This window comes from Pleurodeles waltl, chromosome 4_2 (assembly GCF_031143425.1).
Source record: "Pleurodeles waltl isolate 20211129_DDA chromosome 4_2, aPleWal1.hap1.20221129, whole genome shotgun sequence".
Lineage (NCBI taxonomy): Eukaryota > Metazoa > Chordata > Amphibia > Caudata > Salamandridae > Pleurodeles > Pleurodeles waltl.
Genome location: NC_090443.1, coordinates 1,006,881,001 through 1,006,901,117, shown reverse-complemented (window position 1 = coordinate 1,006,901,117; position 20,117 = coordinate 1,006,881,001). Strand labels below are relative to the sequence as shown.

Sequence of the window (20,117 nt, the reverse complement as noted above, 5' to 3'; positions counted from 1 at the left end):
AATTAAGAATTTTGAAAATGTGAAAAGAAATAACTTATGTAAGCTGTAAATACAGGAATATAAGCAGAGTTTATAGTGGAATATTAATGCACGAATCGAAACTGTATTTGTTTTGTTTAGTGTGAGCAGAGACAATCTTTTTAGATCAGGGGTCTTCAATCAGTGGGATGCGACCCCTAAGGGGGCATGGAGTCATGGGAAGATGGTCACACATTCACCAGCCTTACATTCAGCACAAAAAGGATTTAAGAAAAACTGTTCCACTACTTTTTGGAAAACTACCGTCCGGGGACGGTCAATTCCAATATTGTAAATGCTTCAGCTGAGGTGTCATTTAGGGAGTGTCCTGTGCTGTGAAACCGAAGCCAGGCAGACAGATAAACAACTTCCTGCCAGGGTGCCTGCTGCCTGAAAGAAATGCAAATATGCACTAAGAATTACTCTGCAAAGGTAATCTGCAAATGTAAAGGATGTTTGGGAGCCAATACTGGCTTTAATTGATCGAATCTTTGTGATAACAAAGATGTATTCTTTTTGAGTGGTAGTGCACTTAACTGAGCTGTGATGTGAATGCTTTTAATTGTAATTGTATTTACATAGCGCTTACTTCCATGAATAGGTGTTGAAGGGGCAGGTATGTGAAAAGAAAAAAAAAAAAAAAACAATTACATTACGCAGTCTTGGTATTGCTAAAATCTATATTTTGGAAGCACCATTTTATCTTAAAACTACTTGTAATGTATTTTGTAGCAGTATATTTCATACTGTGTGTAATGCAAATTTAAAATCATGACTTGCATACTTACAGTGCTTTCTGTCACCGGTTGCGAGTGACCTTGTAGCACTAAAACTACACAAGTCACTATTTTCCACTGCATCACCCAAGATCTAATTGTGTGGCTCTCTGGTTAAACACAGACCACTGCACAGCATTAACTAATAAAGGTTTCACAACGTACTATTGTGCATTTCCCAATAAGTGACAACTTTTATTTAACTCTCTTTGGAAGTGTGTGTTACTTTATATGTAGCTACCCAACGGTGAGAGACCTAAAAAAACGTACAGAATATTTTGTTTTCGCGCACACCTTTGACCCCGCCCCCCACCGATATCACCCCATCGCATACATTTTTTTTTTTTTTATGTACTTCGACAGCTGTTTGGTCTGGCTGTCCATGCCTGTGCGGATGGTGGGAGGTTGACAAGAAGCACTGCACACAGCACCGACACTTCAGTGAGTACAGTTCACTCATCACAATATAGCTGTCACTGGTCGCGCTGACTTAGGGACTCAGCTGCCCTGGTTGCAGCAGTCTAACCACAGCTGAGGCTCACTCAGCCCGGGTGGCAAGCGGCACTTATGTTTCTTTTTCCCACTGCTGCCTGTGCTTCCAGTTTCGTGCATGCCTCAATGACAATGCGCAACCACTGACTTAATTTTTTGCTAAACTGAACCCATTATGTGTGTTTTTTACTAATGTGAGGGGCACCTCAACTTTAAGTCGTGCAGACATGCACTGTCCTACAGTACTGTGCTAGCTGCTGCCACAGCTGCTCTCCCGCCCAGACAGTGCCTGCCTCAGCATATGGCTGCACCCCTGTATCTAGGCCGGCTCTCACTCCCAGGCAGCAGCAGATAAAGAAAGCAGTGTGTTGCAGGTACCACATTAATTAAGCCCTATGGCGCTCGGGGCACAGCACAGGATGTTATACCCCTGGTTTGGGAAGTGCTATCACATGCTTCTCCGTGATCAAACTCTCAAGGTCCTCCAGCCTCCTCCCAAACATGACTGAAGACTACAAAACAGCAAACTAACATAACTTGGTGTCTCCCACAAAACTTTGGTTTGCTAAACACTGACTAGTATTATTTCTCTACCGTACAAATGATTTGCTGCGGGAATTGGGGGCATGTATGGTTGTCGATGTTGAGGAGTACCAGGTTCTAGAAATTGTCAGGAGGGGGTCCTCACGTCTAAAACAAATTTACATGGGGGTCTCAGCATCAAAAAGTTTAAAGACCTCTGTTCTAGATGAAGGTGTGGAGGGGCAGGGAGGAATGTGGAGTGGCACTTGGGTAAAAAGGATAACCTTTAAACCCCAGAGTCACTCGGGCACCAGGGAAACGGATGTCTGCAAGCTGTTTTTTTCTTTTATTGTACTGATTGTATATTGACTGTCTGTAAGGAAATGCCTCCTTGGCATGGTTACCCCCTGACTTTTTGCCTTTGCTGATGCTATGTTTTGAATTGAAAGTGTGCTGAGGCCTGCTAACCAGGCCCCAGCACCAGTGTTCTTTCCCTAACCTGTACTTTTGATTCCACAATTGGCACACCCTGGCATCCAGATAAGTCCCTTGTAACTGGTACCTCTGGTACCAAGGGCCCTGATGCCAGGGAAGGTCTCTAAGGGCTGCAGCATGTATTATGCCACCCTAAGAGACCCCTCACTCAGCACAGACACACTGCTTACCAGCTTGTGTGTGCTAGTGAGAACAAAATGAGTAAGTCGACATGGCACTCCCCTCAGGGTGCCATGCCAGCCTCTCACTGCCTATGCAGTATAGGTAAGACACCCCTCTAGCAGGCCTTACAGCCCTAAGGCAGGGTGCACTATACCATAGGTGAGGGTACCAGTGCATGAGCACTGTGCCCCTACAGTGTCTAAGCAAAACCTTAGACATTCTAAGTGCAGGGTAGCCATAAGAGTATATGGTCTGGGAGTCTGTTTTACACGAACTCCACAGCACCATAATGGCTACACTGAAAACTGGGAAGTTTGGTATCAAACTTCTCAGCACAATAAATGCACACTGATGCCAGTGTACATTTTATTGTAAAATACACCACAGAGGGCACCTTAGAGGTGCCCCCTGAAACTTAACCGACTATCTGTGTAGGCTGACTGGTTCCAGCAGCCTGCCACACTAGAGACATGTTGCTGGCCCCATGGGGAAAGTGCCTTTGTCACTCTGAGGCCAGTAACAAAGCCTGCACTGGGTGGAGATGCTAACACCTCCCCCAGGCAGGAGCTGTAACACCTGACGGTGAGCCTCAAAGGCTCACCCCTTTGTCACAGCTCCGCAGGACACTCCAGCTAGTGGAGTTGCCCGCCCCCTCCGGCCCCGGCCCCCACTTTTGGCGGCAAGGCCGGAGAAAATAATGAGAATAACAAGGAGGAGTCACTGGCCAGTCAGGACAGCCCCTAAGGTGTCCTGAGCTGAGGTGACTAACTTTTAGAAATCCTCCATCTTGCAGATGGAGGATTCCCCCAATAGGATTAGGGATGTGACCCCCTCCCCTAGGGAGGAGGCACAAAGAGGGTGTACCCACCCTCAGGGCTAGTAGCCATTGGCTACTAACCCCCCAGACCTAAACACGCCCTTAAATTTAGTATTTAAGGGCTTCCCTGAACCTAAAGATTTAGATTCCTGCAACTACAAGAAGAAGGACTGCCGAGCTGAAAGACCCCTGCAGAGGAAGACCAGAAGACACCAACTGCCTTGGCCCCAAACTTACCGGCCTGTCTCCTGCCTTCCAAAGAACCTGCTCCAGCGACGCTTTCCAAGGGACCAGCGACCTCTGAATCCTGAGGACTGCCCTGCTTCGAAAAAGACAAGAAACTCCAGAGGACAGCGGCACTGCTCCAAAAGAACTGCAACTTTGTTACAAGGAGCAGATTTAAAGACCCCTGCAATTCCCCGCAAGAAGCGTGAGACTTGCAACACTGCACCCGGCGACCCCGACTCGACTGGTGGAGAACAACCAACTCAGGGAGGACCCTCCGGCGACTCTACGACTGTGAGTAACCAAAGTTGTCCCCCCTGAGCCCCCACAGCGACGCCTGCAGAGGGAATCCCCAGGCTCCCCCTGACCGCAACTGTCTGAACTCCATTTCCCGACGGCTGGAAAAGGCCCTGCACCCGCAGCCCCCAGCCCCTAAAGAAACGGAACTTCTGTGCAGGAGTGACCCCCAGGAGGCCCTCTCCCTTGCCCAGGTGGTGGCTACCCCGAGGAGCCCCCCCCTTGCCTGCATCGCTGAAGAGACCCCTTGGTCTCCCATTGAAACCTGAAGGAAACCCGACGCGTGTTTGCACACTGCACCCGGCCGCCCCCGCGCTGCTGAGGGTGTACTTTCTGTGCTACTTTGTGTCCCCCCCGGTGCCCTACAAAACCCCCCTGGTCTGCCCTCCGAAGACGCGGGTACTTACCTGCTGGCAGACTGGAACCGGGGCACCCCCTTCTCTCCATTATAGCCTATGTGTTTTGGGCACCTCTTTGACCTTTGCACCTGACCGGCCCTGAGCTGCTGGTGTGATAACTTTGGGGTTGCTCTGAACCCCCAACGGTGGGCTACCTTGGACCAAAAACTGAGAACTGTAAGTGACTTACTTACCTGTGAAAACTAACAATAACTTACCTCCCCCAGGAACTGTGAAAATTGCACTGTGTCCACTTTTAAAACAGCTTATTGTGTTTTATGACAAAAGTATTCATGCTAATGTAATGATTCAAAGTTCCTAGAGTACTTACCTGCAATACCTTCCAAACAAGCTATTACATGTGAAATTTGAACCTGTGGTTCTTAAAATAAACTAAGAAAAGATATTTTTCTATAACAAAACCTATTGGCTGGATTTGTCTCTGAGTGTGTGTACCTCATTTATTGTCTATGTGTATGTACAACAAATGCTTAACACTACTCCTTGGATAAGGCTACTGCTCGACCACACTACCACAAAATAGAGCATTAGTATTATCTCTTTTTACCACTATTTTACCTCTAAGGGGAACCCTTGGACTCTGTGCATGCTATTCCTTACTTTGAAATAGCACATACAGAGCCAACTTCCTACATTGGTGGATCAGCGGTGGGGTACAAGACTTTGCATTTGCTGGACTACTCAGCCAATACCTGATCACACGACAAATTCCAAAATTGTCATTAGAAATTGATTTTTGCAATTTGAAAAGTTTTCTAAATTCTTAAAAGTCCTGCTAGAGCCTTGTGTTAGTCCCTGTTAGCATTTCTTTTAGAGTTTAAAAGTTTGAATTAGATTCTAGAACTAGTTTTAGATTCTTAAAAGCATTCCAACTTTTAGAAGAATAATGTCTAGTACAGAGATGAATGTGGTGGAACTCGACACCACACCTTACCTCCATCTCCAGATGAAAGAGCTAAGGTCACTCTGTAACATACGAAAAATAACAATGGGCTCCAGACCTACCAAAGTACAGCTCCAGGAGCTGTTGGCAGAGTATGATAGAGCCAACCCCTCTGTGGATAACACAGAGGAGGATGATAGTGAACTGGAGGAAGAATCCCCTCCACCAGTCCTATATAGGGAGAACAGGGCTTCTCAAGCCCTGACTCCAAAAATAATAGTCAGAGATGCTGGCTCCCTCACAGGAGGGTCCAGCCTCTCTGAAATCACTGAGGATAACCCCAGTGAAGAGGACATCCAGTTAGCCAGGATGGCCAAAAGATTGGCTTTGGAAAAACAGATCCTAGCCATAGAAAGGGAAAGACAAGAGATGGGCCTAGGACCCATCAATGGTGGCAGCAACATAACTAGGGTCAGAGATTCTCCTGACATGTTGAAAATCCCCAAAGGGATTGTAACTAAATATGAAGATGGTGATGACATCACCAAATGGTTCACAGCTTTTGAGAGGGCTTGTGAAACCAGAAAAGTGAACAAATCTCACTGGGGTGCTCTCCTTTGGGAAATGTTCACAGGAAAGTGTAGGGATAGACTCCTCACACTCTCTAAAAAAGATGCAGAATCTTATGACCTCATGAAGGGTACCCTGATTGAGGGCTTTGGATTCTCCACTGAGGAGTATAGGATTAGATTCAGGGGGGCTCAAAAATCCTCGAGCCAGACCTGGGTTGACTTTGTAGACTACTCAGTAAAAACACTAGATGGTTGGATTCAAGGCAATGGTGTAAATGATTATGATGGGCTGTACAATTTATTTGTGAAAGAACACCTATTAAGTAATTGTTTCAATGATAAACTGCATCAGCATCTGGTGGACCTAGGACCAATTTCTCCCCAAGAATTGGGAAAGAAGGCGGACCATTGGGTCAAGACTAGGGTGTCCAAAACTTCCACAGGGGGTGACCAAAAGAAAGGGGTCACAAAACCTCCCCAGGGGAAAGGTGGTGAGACAGCCAAAAACAAAGATAGTAAAGAGTCTTCTACAGGCCCCCAAAAACCTGCACAGGAGGGTGGGCCCAGAGCCTCTTCACAAAACAATTCTGGGTACAAGGGTAAAAACTTTGATCCCAAAAAGGCCTGGTGTCATAACTGTAGTCAGTCTGGATACCAAACTGGAGACAAGGCCTGTCCCAAGAAAGATACCACTTCTAACTCCCATCCAGCTAAAACTGGAATGGCCACTCTCCAAGTGGGATCAACAGTGTGCCCAGAGCAAATCAGGTGTCACACTGAAGCTACATTAGTCTCTGAGGGTGGGGTGGATTTAGCCACACTGGCTGCCTGGCCCCCTAACATGCAAAAATACAGGCAGCAGCTCTTAATTAATGGGACAAGTGTAGAGGGCCTGAGGGATACAGGTGCCAGTGTCACCATGGTGACAGAGAAACTGGTTTCCCCTGGCCAATACCTGGCTGGACAAACTTACCCAGTCACCAACGCTGACAATCAGACTAAAGTACATCCTATGGCTATGGTAACTTTAGAGTGGGGAGGGGTCAAAGGCCTGAAACAGGTGGTGGTCTCCTCAAATATCCCAGTAGACTGTTTGCTTGGAAATGACCTGGAGTCCTCAGCATGGGCTGAGGTAGAACTGAAAACCCATGCAGCCATGCTGGGTATCCCTGAACTGGTGTGTGTCAAGACTAGGGCACAGTGCAAGGAACAGGGTGAAAAAGTAGAGCTGGAGTCTGGAAAAATGGCCCAGCCTACCAAGAGAAAAGGAAAGTCAGCTGGGAAACCAGCTGCAACACAACACCAAAAAGAGAACCTCTCTTCTCAGGAAGAAGTTCTGCCCTCTGAGGGAACTGAGCCTATGGAGCTGGAACCTTATCAGGTTGAGCTCTTGGGCCCAGGGGGACCCTCAAGGGAAGAGTTGTGTAAGGGACAAGAAACCTGTTCCTCTCTTGAAGGCCTTAGGCAGCAAGCTGCTGAAGAGTCCAAAGGCAAGAAAAATGGAACACATAGGGTCTATTGGGAAGATGGACTCCTGTACACTGAGGCAAGAGATCCCAAACCTGGTGCCACTAGGAGAGTGGTAGTGCCTCAGGGTTTCAGAGAGTTTATTCTGACCTTAGCCCATGATATTCCCCTTGCTGGGCATTTGGGACAAACCAAGACGTGGGAGAGGATAGTCAACCACTTCTACTGGCCCAATATGTACCAGAAGGTTAAGGAGTTTTGCCTCTCCTGCCCCACCTGTCAATCCAGTGGTAAGACAGGTGGGCATCCAAAGGCCCCCCTCATTCCACTTCCAGTGGTGGGGGTCCCCTTTGAAAGAGTGGGTGTGGACATAGTTGGTCCACTAGAACCTCCCACAGCCTCAGGAAATATGTACATCCTAGTAGTAGTGGATCATGCTACTAGGTATCCTGAAGCTATTCCCCTTAGGTCGACTACTGCCCCTGCAGTAGCCAAGGCCCTCATTGGTATCTTTACCAGAGTGGGTTTCCCTAAGGAGGTGGTGTCTGACAGAGGTACCAACTTCATGTCAGCATACCTAAAACACATGTGGAATGAGTGTGGAGTGACTTACAAATTCACTACACCATATCATCCACAAACTAATGGCCTTGTTGAGAGATTCAACAAGACATTAAAGGGCATGATCATGGGGCTCCCAGAAAAACTCAAAAGGAGATGGGATGTCCTCCTGCCATGTCTGCTTTTCGCTTACAGAGAGGTGCCTCAGAAGGGAGTAGGATTCTCACCCTTTGAACTTCTGTTTGGCCACCCTGTAAGGGGACCACTTGCTCTTGTTAAAGAAGGCTGGGAGAGACCTCTTCATGAGCCTAAACAAGACATAGTGGACTATGTACTTGGCCTTCGCTCAAGGATGGCAGAGTACATGGAAAAGGCAAGTAAAAACCTTGAGGCCAGCCAACAACTCCAGAAGTTGTGGTATGACCAAAAGGCTGCACTGGTTGAATTTCAACCAGGGCAGAAAGTCTGGGTTCTGGAGCCTGTGGCTCCCAGGGCACTTCAGGACAAATGGAGTGGCCCTTACCCAGTACTAGAGAGGAAGAGTCAGGTCACCTACCTGGTGGACCTGGGCACAAGCAGGAGCCCTTAGAGGGTGATCCATGTGAACCGCCTTAAGCTCTTCCATGACAGGGCTGATGTAAATCTGTTGATGGTAACAGATGAGGACCAGGAAGCTGAGAGTGAACCTCTCCCTGATCTCCTCTCATCAGACCCTAAAGATGGCTCAGTAGATGGAGTGATCTACTCAGACACCCTCTCTAGCCAACAACAGTCTGACTGCAGGAAGGTCCTGCAGCAGTTTGCTGAACTCTTTTCCCTAACCACTGGTCAGACACACCTGTGTACCCATGATGTGGACACAGGAGACAGCATGCCTGTCAAAAACAAAATATTTAGACAGTCTGACCAAGTTGAGGAAAGCATCAAGGTGGAAGTCCACAAGATGCTGGAATTGGGAGTAATTGAGTACTCTGACAGCCCCTGGGCTAGCCCAGTGGTCTTAGTCCCCAAACCTCACACCAAAGAAGGAAAGAGAGAGATGAGGTTTTGTGTGGACTACAGAGGTCTCAACTCTGTCACCAAGACAGATGCTCATCCCATTCCTAGAGCTGATGAGCTAATAGACAAATTAGGGGCTGCCAAATTCTTAAGTACCTTTGACTTAACAGCAGGGTACTAGCAAATCAAAATGGCCCCTGGAGCAAAAGAAAAGACAGCATTCTCCACACCGGATGGGCATTATCAGTTCACTGTAATGCCCTTTGGTTTAAAGAATGCCCCTGCCACCTTCCAAAGGTTGGTGAATCAAGTCCTTGCTGGGTTGGAATCCTTTAGTGCAGCTTATCTGGATAATATTGCTGTCTTCAGCTCCACCTGGCAGGATCACCTGGTCCACCTGAAGAAGGTTTTGAAGGCCTTGCAATCTGCAGGCCTCTCTATCAAGGCATCCAAATGCCAGATAGGGCAGGGAACTGTGGTCTACTTGGGACACCTTGTAGGTGGAGGCCAAGTTCAGCCACTCCAGCCTAAGATCCAGACTATTCTGGACTGGGCAGCTCCAAAAACCCAGACTCAAGTCAGGGCATTCCTTGGCTTGACTGGGTACTATAGGAGGTTTGTGAAGGGATATGGATCCATTGTGACAGCCCTCACAGAACTCACCTCCAAGAAAATGCCCAAGAAAGTAAACTGGACTGTAGAATGCCAACAGGCCTTTGACACCCTGAAGCAAGCTATGTGCACAGCACCAGTTCTAAAAGCTCCAGATTACTCCAAGCAATTCATTGTGCAAACCGATGCCTCTGAACATGGGATAGGGGCAGTTTTGTCCCAAACAAATGATGATGGCCTTGACCAGCCTGTTGCTTTCATTAGCAGGAGGTTACTCCCCAGGGAGCAGCGTTGGAGTGCCATTGAGAGGGAGGCCTTTGCTGTGGTTTGGTCCCTGAAGAAGCTGAGACCATACCTCTTTGGTACTCACTTCCTAGTTCAGACTGACCACAGACCTCTCAGATGGCTGATGCAAATGAAAGGTGAAAATCCAAAACTGTTGAGGTGGTCCATCTCCCTACAGGGAATGGACTTTATAGTGGAACACAGACCTGGGACTGCCCATGCCAATGCAGATGGCCTTTCCAGGTTCTTCCACTTAGAAAATGAAGACTCTCTTGGGAAAGGTTAGTCTCATCCTCTTTCGTTGTGGGGGGGGGGGGGGGTTGTGTAAGGAAATGCCTCCTTGGCATGGTTACCCCCTGACTTTTTGCCTTTGCTGATGCTATGTTTTGAATTGAAAGTGTGCTGAGGCCTGCTAACCAGGCCCCAGCACCAGTGTTCTTTCCCTAACCTGTACTTTTGATTCCACAATTGGCACACCCTGGCATCCAGATAAGTCCCTTGTAACTGGTACCTCTGGTACCAAGGGCCCTGATGCCAGGGAAGGTCTCTAAGGGCTGCAGCATGTATTATGCCACCCTAAGAGACCCCTCACTCAGCACAGACACACTGCTTACCAGCTTGTGTGTGCTAGTGAGAACAAAATGAGTAAGTCGACATGGCACTCCCCTCAGGGTGCCATGCCAGCCTCTCACTGCCTATGCAGTATAGGTAAGACACCCCTCTAGCAGGCCTTACAGCCCTAAGGCAGGGTGCACTATACCATAGGTGAGGGTACCAGTGCATGAGCACTGTGCCCCTACAGTGTCTAAGCAAAACCTTAGACATTGTAAGTGCAGGGTAGCCATAAGAGTATATGGTCTGGGAGTCTGTTTTACACGAACTCCACAGCACCATAATGGCTACACTGAAAACTGGGAAGTTTGGTATCAAACTTCTCAGCACAATAAATGCACACTGATGCCAGTGTACATTTTATTGTAAAATACACCACAGAGGGCACCTTAGAGGTGCCCCCTGAAACTTAACCGACTATCTGTGTAGGCTGACTGGTTCCAGCAGCCTGCCACACTAGAGACATGTTGCTGGCCCCATGGGGAAAGTGCCTTTGTCACTCTGAGGCCAGTAACAAAGCCTGCACTGGGTGGAGATGCTAACACCTCCCCCAGGCAGGAGCTGTAACACCTGACGGTGAGCCTCAAAGGCTCACCCCTTTGTCACAGCTCCGCAGGACACTCCAGCTAGTGGAGTTGCCCGCCCCCTCCGGCCCCAGCCCCCACTTTTGGCGGCAAGGCCGGAGAAAATAATGAGAATAACAAGGAGGAGTCACTGGCCAGTCAGGACAGCCCCTAAGGTGTCCTGAGCTGAGGTGACTAACTTTTAGAAATCCTCCATCTTGCAGATGGAGGATTCCCCCAATAGGATTAGGGATGTGACCCCCTCCCCTTGGGAGGAGGCACAAAGAGGGTGTACCCACCCTCAGGGCTAGTAGCCATTGGCTACTAACCCCCCAGACCTAAACACGCCCTTAAATTTAGTATTTAAGGGCTTCCCTGAACCTAAAGATTTAGATTCCTGCAACTACAAGAAGAAGGACTGCCGAGCTGAAAGACCCCTGCAGAGGAAGACCAGAAGACACCAACTGCCTTGGCCCCAGACTTACCGGCCTGTCTCCTGCCTTCCAAAGAACCTGCTCCAGCGACGCTTTCCAAGGGACCAGCGACCTCTGAATCCTCTGAGGACTGCCCTGCTTCGAAAAAGACAAGAAACTCCCGAGGACAGCGGCACTGCTCCAAAAGATCTGCAACTTTGTTACAAGGAGCAGATTTAAAGACCCCTGCAATTCCCCGCAAGAAGCGTGAGACTTGCAACACTGCACCCGGCGACCCCGACTCGACTGGTGGAGAACAACCAACTCAGGGAGGACCCTCCGGCGACTCTACGACTGTGAGTAACCAAAGTTGTCCCCCCTGAGCCCCCACAGCGACGCCTGCAGAGGGAATCCCCAGGCTCCCCCTGACCGCGACTGTCTGAACTCCATTTCCCGACGGCTGGAAAAGGCCCTGCACCCGCAGCCCCCAGCCCCTAAAGAAACGGAACTTCTGTGCAGGAGTGACCCCCAGGAGGCCCTCTCCCTTGCCCAGGTGGTGGCTACCCCGAGGAGCCCCCCCCCTTGCCTGCATCGCTGAAGAGACCCCTTGGTCTCCCATTGAAACCTGAAGGAAACCCGACGCGTGTTTGCACACTGCACCCGGCCGCCCCCGCGCTGCTGAGGGTGTACTTTCTGTGCTACTTTGTGTCCCCCCCGGTGCCCTACAAAACCCCCCTGGTCTGCCCTCCGAAGACGCGGGTACTTACCTGCTGGCAGACTGGAACCGGGGCACCCCCTTCTCTCCATTATAGCCTATGTGTTTTGGGCACCTCTTTGACCTTTGCACCTGACCGGCCCGAGCTGCTGGTGTGATAACTTTGGGGTTGCTTTGAACCCCCAACGGTGGGCTACCTTGGACCAAAAACTGAGAACTGTAAGTGACTTACTTACCTGTGAAAACTAACAATAACTTACCTCCCCCAGGAACTGTGAAAATTGCACTAAGTGTCCACTTTTAAAACAGCTTATTGTGTTTTATGACAAAAGTATTCATGCTAATGTAATGATTCAAAGTTCCTAGAGTACTTACCTGCAATACCTTCCAAACAAGCCATTACATGTGAAATTTGAATCTGTGGTTCTTAAAATAAACTAAGAAAAGATATTTTTCTATAACAAAACCTATTGGCTGGATTTGTCTCTGAGTGTGTGTACCTCATTTATTGTCTATGTGTATGTACAACAAATGCTTAACACTACTCCTTGGATAAGGCTACTGCTCGACCACACTACCACAAAATAGAGCATTAGTATTATCTCTTTTTACCACTATTTTACCTCTAAGGGGAACCCTTGGACTCTGTGCATGCTATTCCTTACTTTGAAATAGCACATACGAACGAGTTACTTACCTTCGGTAACGACTTTTCTGGTGGATACATTAGCTACCTGTGGATTCCTCACCTCATGAATACTCCCATGGCGCCAGCATTTGACGGAAATCTTCTTACTAGTCTCTGCACGTCGACGAGGACGTCACTCTAGCCCACGCGACGCCGTCTGACGTCATACAGGCAATAAGAAGTCCTCGCCGACGTGCCGATGACAGTACCAACATTTTTTACGTGCATGAGAATAATAATAATAACCCAATGCAATGAAAGAGCAAAGCAACATCTCTTAATATTGTAAATCACACAACATTGCAATAAAATAGCTGTAGATTTAATATAACCTTTTTTTTTTTTTTTTTTTTAAACAAATAAATATATTTATACATACGAATCATGTATATACCCAATATATATATAGATTTATATATACATATACACATATATACAAATATCATACATGCAAAATGTATTGCAACTTTGAAGACCAAAAGGAGCACACTCAAGGATTGCTTGGAGAGACCAAAAAGGCAACGGGGAGGCGGGTGGGACCGTGAGGAATCCACAGGTAGCTAATGTATCCACCAGAAAAGTCGTTACCGAAGGTAAGTAACTCGTTCTTCTGATGGATACAACTACCTGTGGATTCCTCACCTCATGAATAGAGTCCCAAAGCAGTACCACGCCCGGCGGTGGGTGCCTAAATGGTCAAACCAAGAAATCCTGCAGCACTGACCGTGCAAAATGACCGTCCCTTCTGACCTCAGAGTCCAAACAGTAATGTTTCACAAAAGTGTGAAGGGACGACCAAGTTGCGGCCTTGCAGATGTCAACCACAGGAACACCCCTGGCCAAGGCCGAAGAGGCCGACTTAGCTCTGGTGGAGTGAGCTCTAATGCCCTCAGGCGGATCCTTCTTTGCCAAAGAGTAACAGATTTTAATGCAAAGAACAACCCACCTGGAGAGTGTTCTCTTGTGGACTGCCTTTCCTCTCCTCTTGCCCACGTATCCGACAAACAGCTGATCCTCCAGCCTGATATCCTTCATTCTGTCGATATAGAAGCTCAACGCCCTTTTTGGGTCCAGGCGATGTAGTCTTTCTTCCTCCTTTGAAGGATGAGGCGGAGGATAAAACGTGGACAAAGTGATTGTCTGAGCCAAATGGAAGGGTGAAACAACCTTCGGAAGGAAAGCAGCCTTGGTCCTCAACACCACCTTATCCCCATAAAACGTTATATAAGGGGGTTTAACCGATAAGGCCTGCAACTCGCTCACTCTCCTTGCAGATGTTATAGCTACCAGGAATACTGTTTTAATAACCAAATACCTTAAGGGGCAAGAATGCATAGGCTCAAAAGGGGACCCCATAAGGAAAGTCAGGACCAAGGACAAATCCCATTGAGGCATAACGAATGGTTTTGGAGGATATTGATTCAGAAGACCTTTCAAGAATCTGAGAACAATAGGGGATTTAAATAACGATGGTTGGTCTGGAAGACAAATGAAGGCTGACAAGGCCGACAAATAACCCTTAATGGTAGCTACTGCACAACCTTTCTGCGCTAGAGACAGTGCAAAAGACAAAACATGTGACAGATGAGCATGTAAGGGATCAATCTGTCTCTCTCCACACCACATAACAAATTTAGACCACCTATTAGCGTAGATAGATTTAGTGGAGTGTCGCCTGGCCGCTAAGATAACATCCACTACATCAGGCGGGAGAGAGAAGGAACTCAGGTTGCCCCGTTCAATCTCCAAGCATGTAGGTGCAGACTCTGGAGGTTGGGGTGTAAAACCTGCCCCTGCGACTGCGAGAGGAGGTCTGCCCTGAGAGGGAGACGGAGCGGAGGGCACAGTGAGAGTTGGAGAAGGTCGGAGTACCATACCCTCCTTGGCCAATCCGGAGCTATTAAGATGACTTGGGCCCGGTCTTGGCGAATTTTCCTCAACACTCGAGGAATCAAGGGTATGGGGGGAAACGCGTAAAGCAACTGGTCGCACCAGGTTATCTGAAACGCGTCCCCCAACGCTCCCTGCATCGGATACTGGAGGCTGCAGAATAACGGGCAATGCGCGTTCTCCCGAGTGGCAAACAGATCTATCCGAGGAAACCCCCACATCTGGAAGATTAAACAGACTTGATCTGGATGGAGACGCCACTCGTGGTCTGCCGAGAATTGGCGACTGAGACTGTCCGCACGTACATTCAAGACCCCGGCCAGATGATTTGCCACCAAGCAAATCTGATGGTCCTTTGCCCAGGACCATAGCCGAAGAGCTTCTCTGCAGAGAAGGTACGACCCTACTCCTCCCTGTTTGTTTATGTACCACATCGTGGTAGTATTGTCCGTCAGGACCTGTACCGACTGACCACGAAGGGATGGGAGGAAGGCCTTGAGAGCCAAACGTACAGCCCGTAACTCCAACAGATTGATATGAAACACCTGTTCCTCTGGAGACCAAAGCCCTTTGATCTCCAGATCCCCCAGATGAGCTCCCCATCCTAGGGTGGAGGCATCCGTTATTACCGTGGCCACTGGTGGCGACTGCGCGAACGGCTTCCCCTGTGAAAGATTGTTGCCCGCAATCCACCACTTCAATTCCACAGCAGCATCTCTGGAGATCTTGACAGTACCTTCTAAATCTCCCTTGTGTTGAGACCACTGCCTTCGGAGGCACCACTGAAGAGCCCTCATGTGCCAGCGAGCATGCGTGACCAACAGAATGCAGGAGGCGAACAGACCGAGCAGACGAAGGACCTTGAGGACTGGAACTACCGCTCCATTTCGAAACATTGGAACCAATTCCTGAATATCTTGAATCCGCTGAGGCGGAGGAAAGGCTCGACTCAATGTTGTATCCAGTACTGCCCCTATGAACAGGAGGCGCTGAGAGGGCTCCAGGTGAGATTTGGGCACGTTCACCGAAAAGCCCAGGTCGAACAACAACTGGGTTGTTGACTGCAGATGATGCGACACAAGCTCCGGGGACTTGGCTTTGATCAACCAGTCGTCCAAGTAAGGGAATACTGCTATCCCCTTCCTTCTGAGCTCCGCCGCAACCACTGACATCACCTTTGTGAAGACTCGAGGTGCTGAAGTAAGACCAAACGGGAGGACCGCAAACTGATAGTGCTGCGACCCTACCACAAACCGGAGATACTTCCTGTGCGACTTGAGTATCGGGATATGAAAGTAAGCATCCTGCAAGTCGACAGACACCATCCAATCTTCCTTGTTCAACGCCAAAAGCACCTGTGCTAGGGTCAGCATCTTGAACTTTTCCTGTTTGAGGAACCAATTCAAGATCCTCAGATCCAGGATTGGTCTCAACTGACCATCCTTTTTGGGAATCAGGAAGTATCTTGAGTAACAACCTCGACCCTTTTCCTGCTCTGGGACCAACTCTACCGCGCCCTTTGAAAGGAGGACTTGAACCTCCTGTTCTAGCAACAGGAGGTGTTCTTCTGAACAATAAGATGGGCGGGGCGGGATGAGGGGCGGGAACTCCCGAAAGGGAAGGGCGTAGCCTTTTCCCACAATGCCGAGAACCCAAGTGTCCGTTGTGATAGACCTCCACTTGTGGAGAAAACGCTGTAATCTTCCCCCTACAGGAGAGGAGTGAGTGGGAAACGGTGGAAGCCTAAGGCTGCTTCCCCTGCTGCACCCCTCCAGAGGACGAGGAAGAGGCAGAGTGCTGTTGAGAGGCTCCTCTGGTACGGACCCCACCCCTCCCCCTCCCTCTAAATGACCTATAGGGGAGGGAAGAGGCGGGTTGCTGGAACCTCCCCCGAAAGGAAGAGGAATAAGAGCCACGCCCAAATCCCCGAAACCTCCTGAAAATTCTAGAAGAGGCAGAGGAAGAAGGAGCTTGCAGTCCTAACGATTTGGCTGTGGCTCTGCTCTCCTTAAATCGTTCCAAGGCCGAATCTGCCTTGGCTCCAAACAGTCTGTCCCCATCAAACGGGAGGTCCAGCAGGGTCGACTGCACATCCGCAGAGAACCCTGAGTTTCGGAGCCAGGCCTGTCTTCTTGCCACCACAGCCGTGCCCATCGCCCTGGCCACCGAGTCGGTCGTGTCCAGCCCAGACTGGATAATCTGGGTCGCGGCAGCCTGGGCGTCCGAGACCACATCCAAAAGACCCTGGGGAAGCTCCGTGAATGAAGACGAAATATCATCCATCAGCGCATGGATGTACCTCCCCAGAATGCACGTGGCGTTGGTGGCCTTCAACGCCAAACTGCATGCCGAAAATATTTTCTTGGACTGCGCATCCAGTTTCTTGGAGTCTCTGTCTCCAGGCACCGTCGGGAAGGAACCAGGCGCTGACTTTGAGGAACAGGAGGCTTGCACCACCAAGCTCTCCGGCGTAGGGTGTCTAGAGAGAAAGCCAGGGTCAGATGGTGCAGCTCGATACCTCCTGGCCACAGCCCTATGAACGGCCGAGGAAGACACCGGCTTCTTCCACACCTCCAACACCGGATCCAGCAAAGCCTCATTAAATGGCAAGAGAGGCTCAGCTGCAGCAGAGGCCGGATGCAATACCTCTGTCAGCAAATTCTGCTTTGCCTCTGCCACCGGCAAAGGCAGGTCCAAAAAGCTCGCTGCCTTCCTCACCACAGCATGAAAGGAAGCAGCCTCCTCCGTATATTCCCCTGGAGATGAAAGGTCCCACTCAGGGGAAGTGTCCAGCCCACTGGCTGTATCCAGACCATGCAGTCCGTCTCCAGAGTCCTCAATCTCTCCCTCCTCTAGGACTCGCTGGTACTCTTGCTCTTCTAAAAGACGGAGAGCACGCCTCCTCGAATGAAGTCTCTCCTCGATACGCGGAGTCGACATGGCCTCCGCCGACGTCGAAGAACGGCGCCGATCTCCAGAAGCATCTGACGCCGCGTCCGGCGCCACAGGCAGCTTCGGCGCCGAGGCAGGAGCCGGAGGACGAGGTCTTGGAGCCGATGGACCAACCGGAGTCACAGGGCAAAATCCTGACTTCGACGGAGGGGCAACCTCCGGGGCCGAAACATCCGAAGCCACCGGAGCGGCCACCGACGCCGGCACCGGCGCCGAGCCCACATTCCCAAAAGGGAGAAAGGGCATAAAGGGTGCCGGCCGAAGAGGCGCAGGATCACCCAACGAAAAGGCCAAGGGCCCCGAAGGACCAGCCGGAGCAGCTCCTGGAGCCATCTGCTGAAAGATGGTATACATCGCATTAAGAAACGCGGTACTATCGGCTCCAGGAGTGGGAAAAGCCGGATACTGGGGTGCCTGGATCGAAGGCGACCCCGACGCCGGCCTCGACGTCTGCGACGCCGGAGAAAACACAAGAGGCTGCACCACCTCAATCACTGACGCCTGACCAGGTGAAGTCGGTGACGCCGGAGAGGGCAACGGCGTCGATGGATGCGGCGTGACCGTGGGGCTGACCTCCCAAGTCCTCCGACGCCGAGCCGAAGGTGACCTCGAATGAGACTCCTTGCTGGAGTGACGTCGTGAGTCTCTACGGCGCCGGGAGTCTCGATGACGCCGGTGAGACCTTGGCGAAGAAGACTTCTTATGATGTTTCTCCTTCTTCTTTGACTTTGCCATGAATAACTTGGCCTCGCGCTCTTTGAGGGCCTTCGGATTCATGTGTTGACATGAATCGCAAGTCGAGACGTCGTGGTCGGAGCTCAAACACCATAGACAGTCGGAGTGAGGATCTGTAACTGACATCTTGCCCCCACACTCTCGACAGGGCTTGAAACCCGACTTCCTCTGAGACATTGTTACCGCAGAGAAGACTACGCAGCAGACAATACACTGTAACCACGAAGGTAACAGTAACTCCCTCGAAGATAACCGTTTCGAATGCACGGAAAAAAGGGAACTGTCATCGGCACGTCGGCGAGGACTTCTTATTGCCTGTATGACGTCAGACGGCGTCGCGTGGGCTAGAGTGACGTCCTCGTCGACGTGCAGAGACTAGTAAGAAGATTTCCGTCAAATGCTGGCGCCATGGGAGTATTCATGAGGTGAGGAATCCACAGGTAGTTGTATCCATCAGAAAGAGCCAACTTCCTACACTGTCTCAGTATCAAAGGGGCACCTCTGACCAGACATTGAGAAATGCGTACTGTATGTGATACTCCAAATGATGAGAACGGAAAGTGATGGGTGGTGTTGCAGTATAAAATGCATATTATGGTCTCCCAGATGTAATATAAAACCGTCAAATAAAAATTATGAGGGGGGAAAAAAGTATGAGTTACGAAAATAAACACATTTTCATCTTAAAATAAACGTTTGTCAATTTTGGCATTCAAATATGAATATAACAAAAGGAAAATATTCCAATTTAGTTCACTGGGCTGCACACAGGAGAGCTACTTACAGGTAGCTGGAGCGCTACCAGTAGTTCATGAGCTATTTGTTGGAGATGCCTGATCTTGGCAATCAGGGCTTGTGTGCTGGGTGTTTCACGCAAGGAGGTGTTACAATCCATAGAGAGCAGAAGGGTGAGGAGCATCTTGGCAATCAGGGCTTGTGGTCTGGTTTCCACACGCAGAGCTGGGCTTGTGTACTGTCTTTCACGTGTGGAGGTGCTATATGCCACACAGAGCAGACGGGTGAGAGTAAACAGACAACTAGGGCTTGTGTGCTTGCTTTCACGCGAGGAACTACAACACGCCACAGAGAACAGAATCGCACACAAACACCTTCGGTTACAAAATAAAGGACAGGTGGCCCAGATGCCCCCAGGAGACAGAGCAACAATATCTCACATAAAGGCATGGTTTCAGACCCGGGGGCCGCGGCAAAAGCCGAGAATATTACATCGAAATTACAATGTCCAAGCTTGAAGGTACGTAAAATGCGACTTTCATACGACATAGTAAAAGAGCCCATCCGGGAGACTCCAGGGCAAGGCTCCAACTGTCGAAACACAGAATGTGAGCGCGCGCCACAGAACAAAAAGACACCATCTACGTTCTACAGGAAGAAAACAAGCCCAAGCAAAGACAACTTCCCTGGGAAGCATATTAGTATACTACAGAGGAATGGCTACGGCCCCGGCTCACCTGCCGCTCTTTCAAATCAGGCTCGTCCCTCTCAGAATCGTCTTGGCCTGGGGCTCCTTGGAAAGAGTTCTGGTCCGGGCATGGAAAGGCGAGGTGGCCCTACGGTCACCGATTTCATTTTCGCTGCTACCCCGTGATTCTAGTTAGTACACTTCCGCTGACGCGAGCCACCCTGCCAGTACCGTGCGTTTCGAACGCGTCTCTTCCTGTGTCTCAGACCATTCATGAGTAACATAGCCGTGCCGAATAGGCTTTTGTTGACGAGCGCCACTCGGCCCATACCTCGCATCGGTTCTTTTGTGCTTCACAACACAAGTAACAAGCGTTTGGGCCAATATTTATATTTTTTAGCGCAGTATTTGCATTTTTTGGCATAAAAGAGGCGCAAACTTGCAAAATACAATCGTATTTTGTAAGTTTGAGCTGTTTAACGTCAAAAAGCGGCGCAAAAAAGTATAAGTATGGGCCTTGTAAT

The 20,117-nt window shown here is 49.5% G+C and overlaps 1 protein-coding gene across 2 annotated transcripts in view; it reads right to left on the bottom strand.

Annotated features, from left to right (window-relative positions):
* Positions 1 to 19,798, bottom strand: part of DMAP1 (DNA methyltransferase 1 associated protein 1) — a 462,196-nt gene extending 442,398 nt beyond the window's left edge. Inside the window, exon 1 of one of the 2 annotated variants that reach the window (XM_069232858.1) lies at positions 19,643 to 19,798. The gene's annotated coding sequence lies outside the window, so the exon portion shown is untranslated. The remainder of the gene's footprint in view (positions 1 to 19,642) is intronic. The other variant, XM_069232859.1, reaches the window with a different exon arrangement.
* Positions 19,799 to 20,117: the final 319 nt, after the last annotated feature.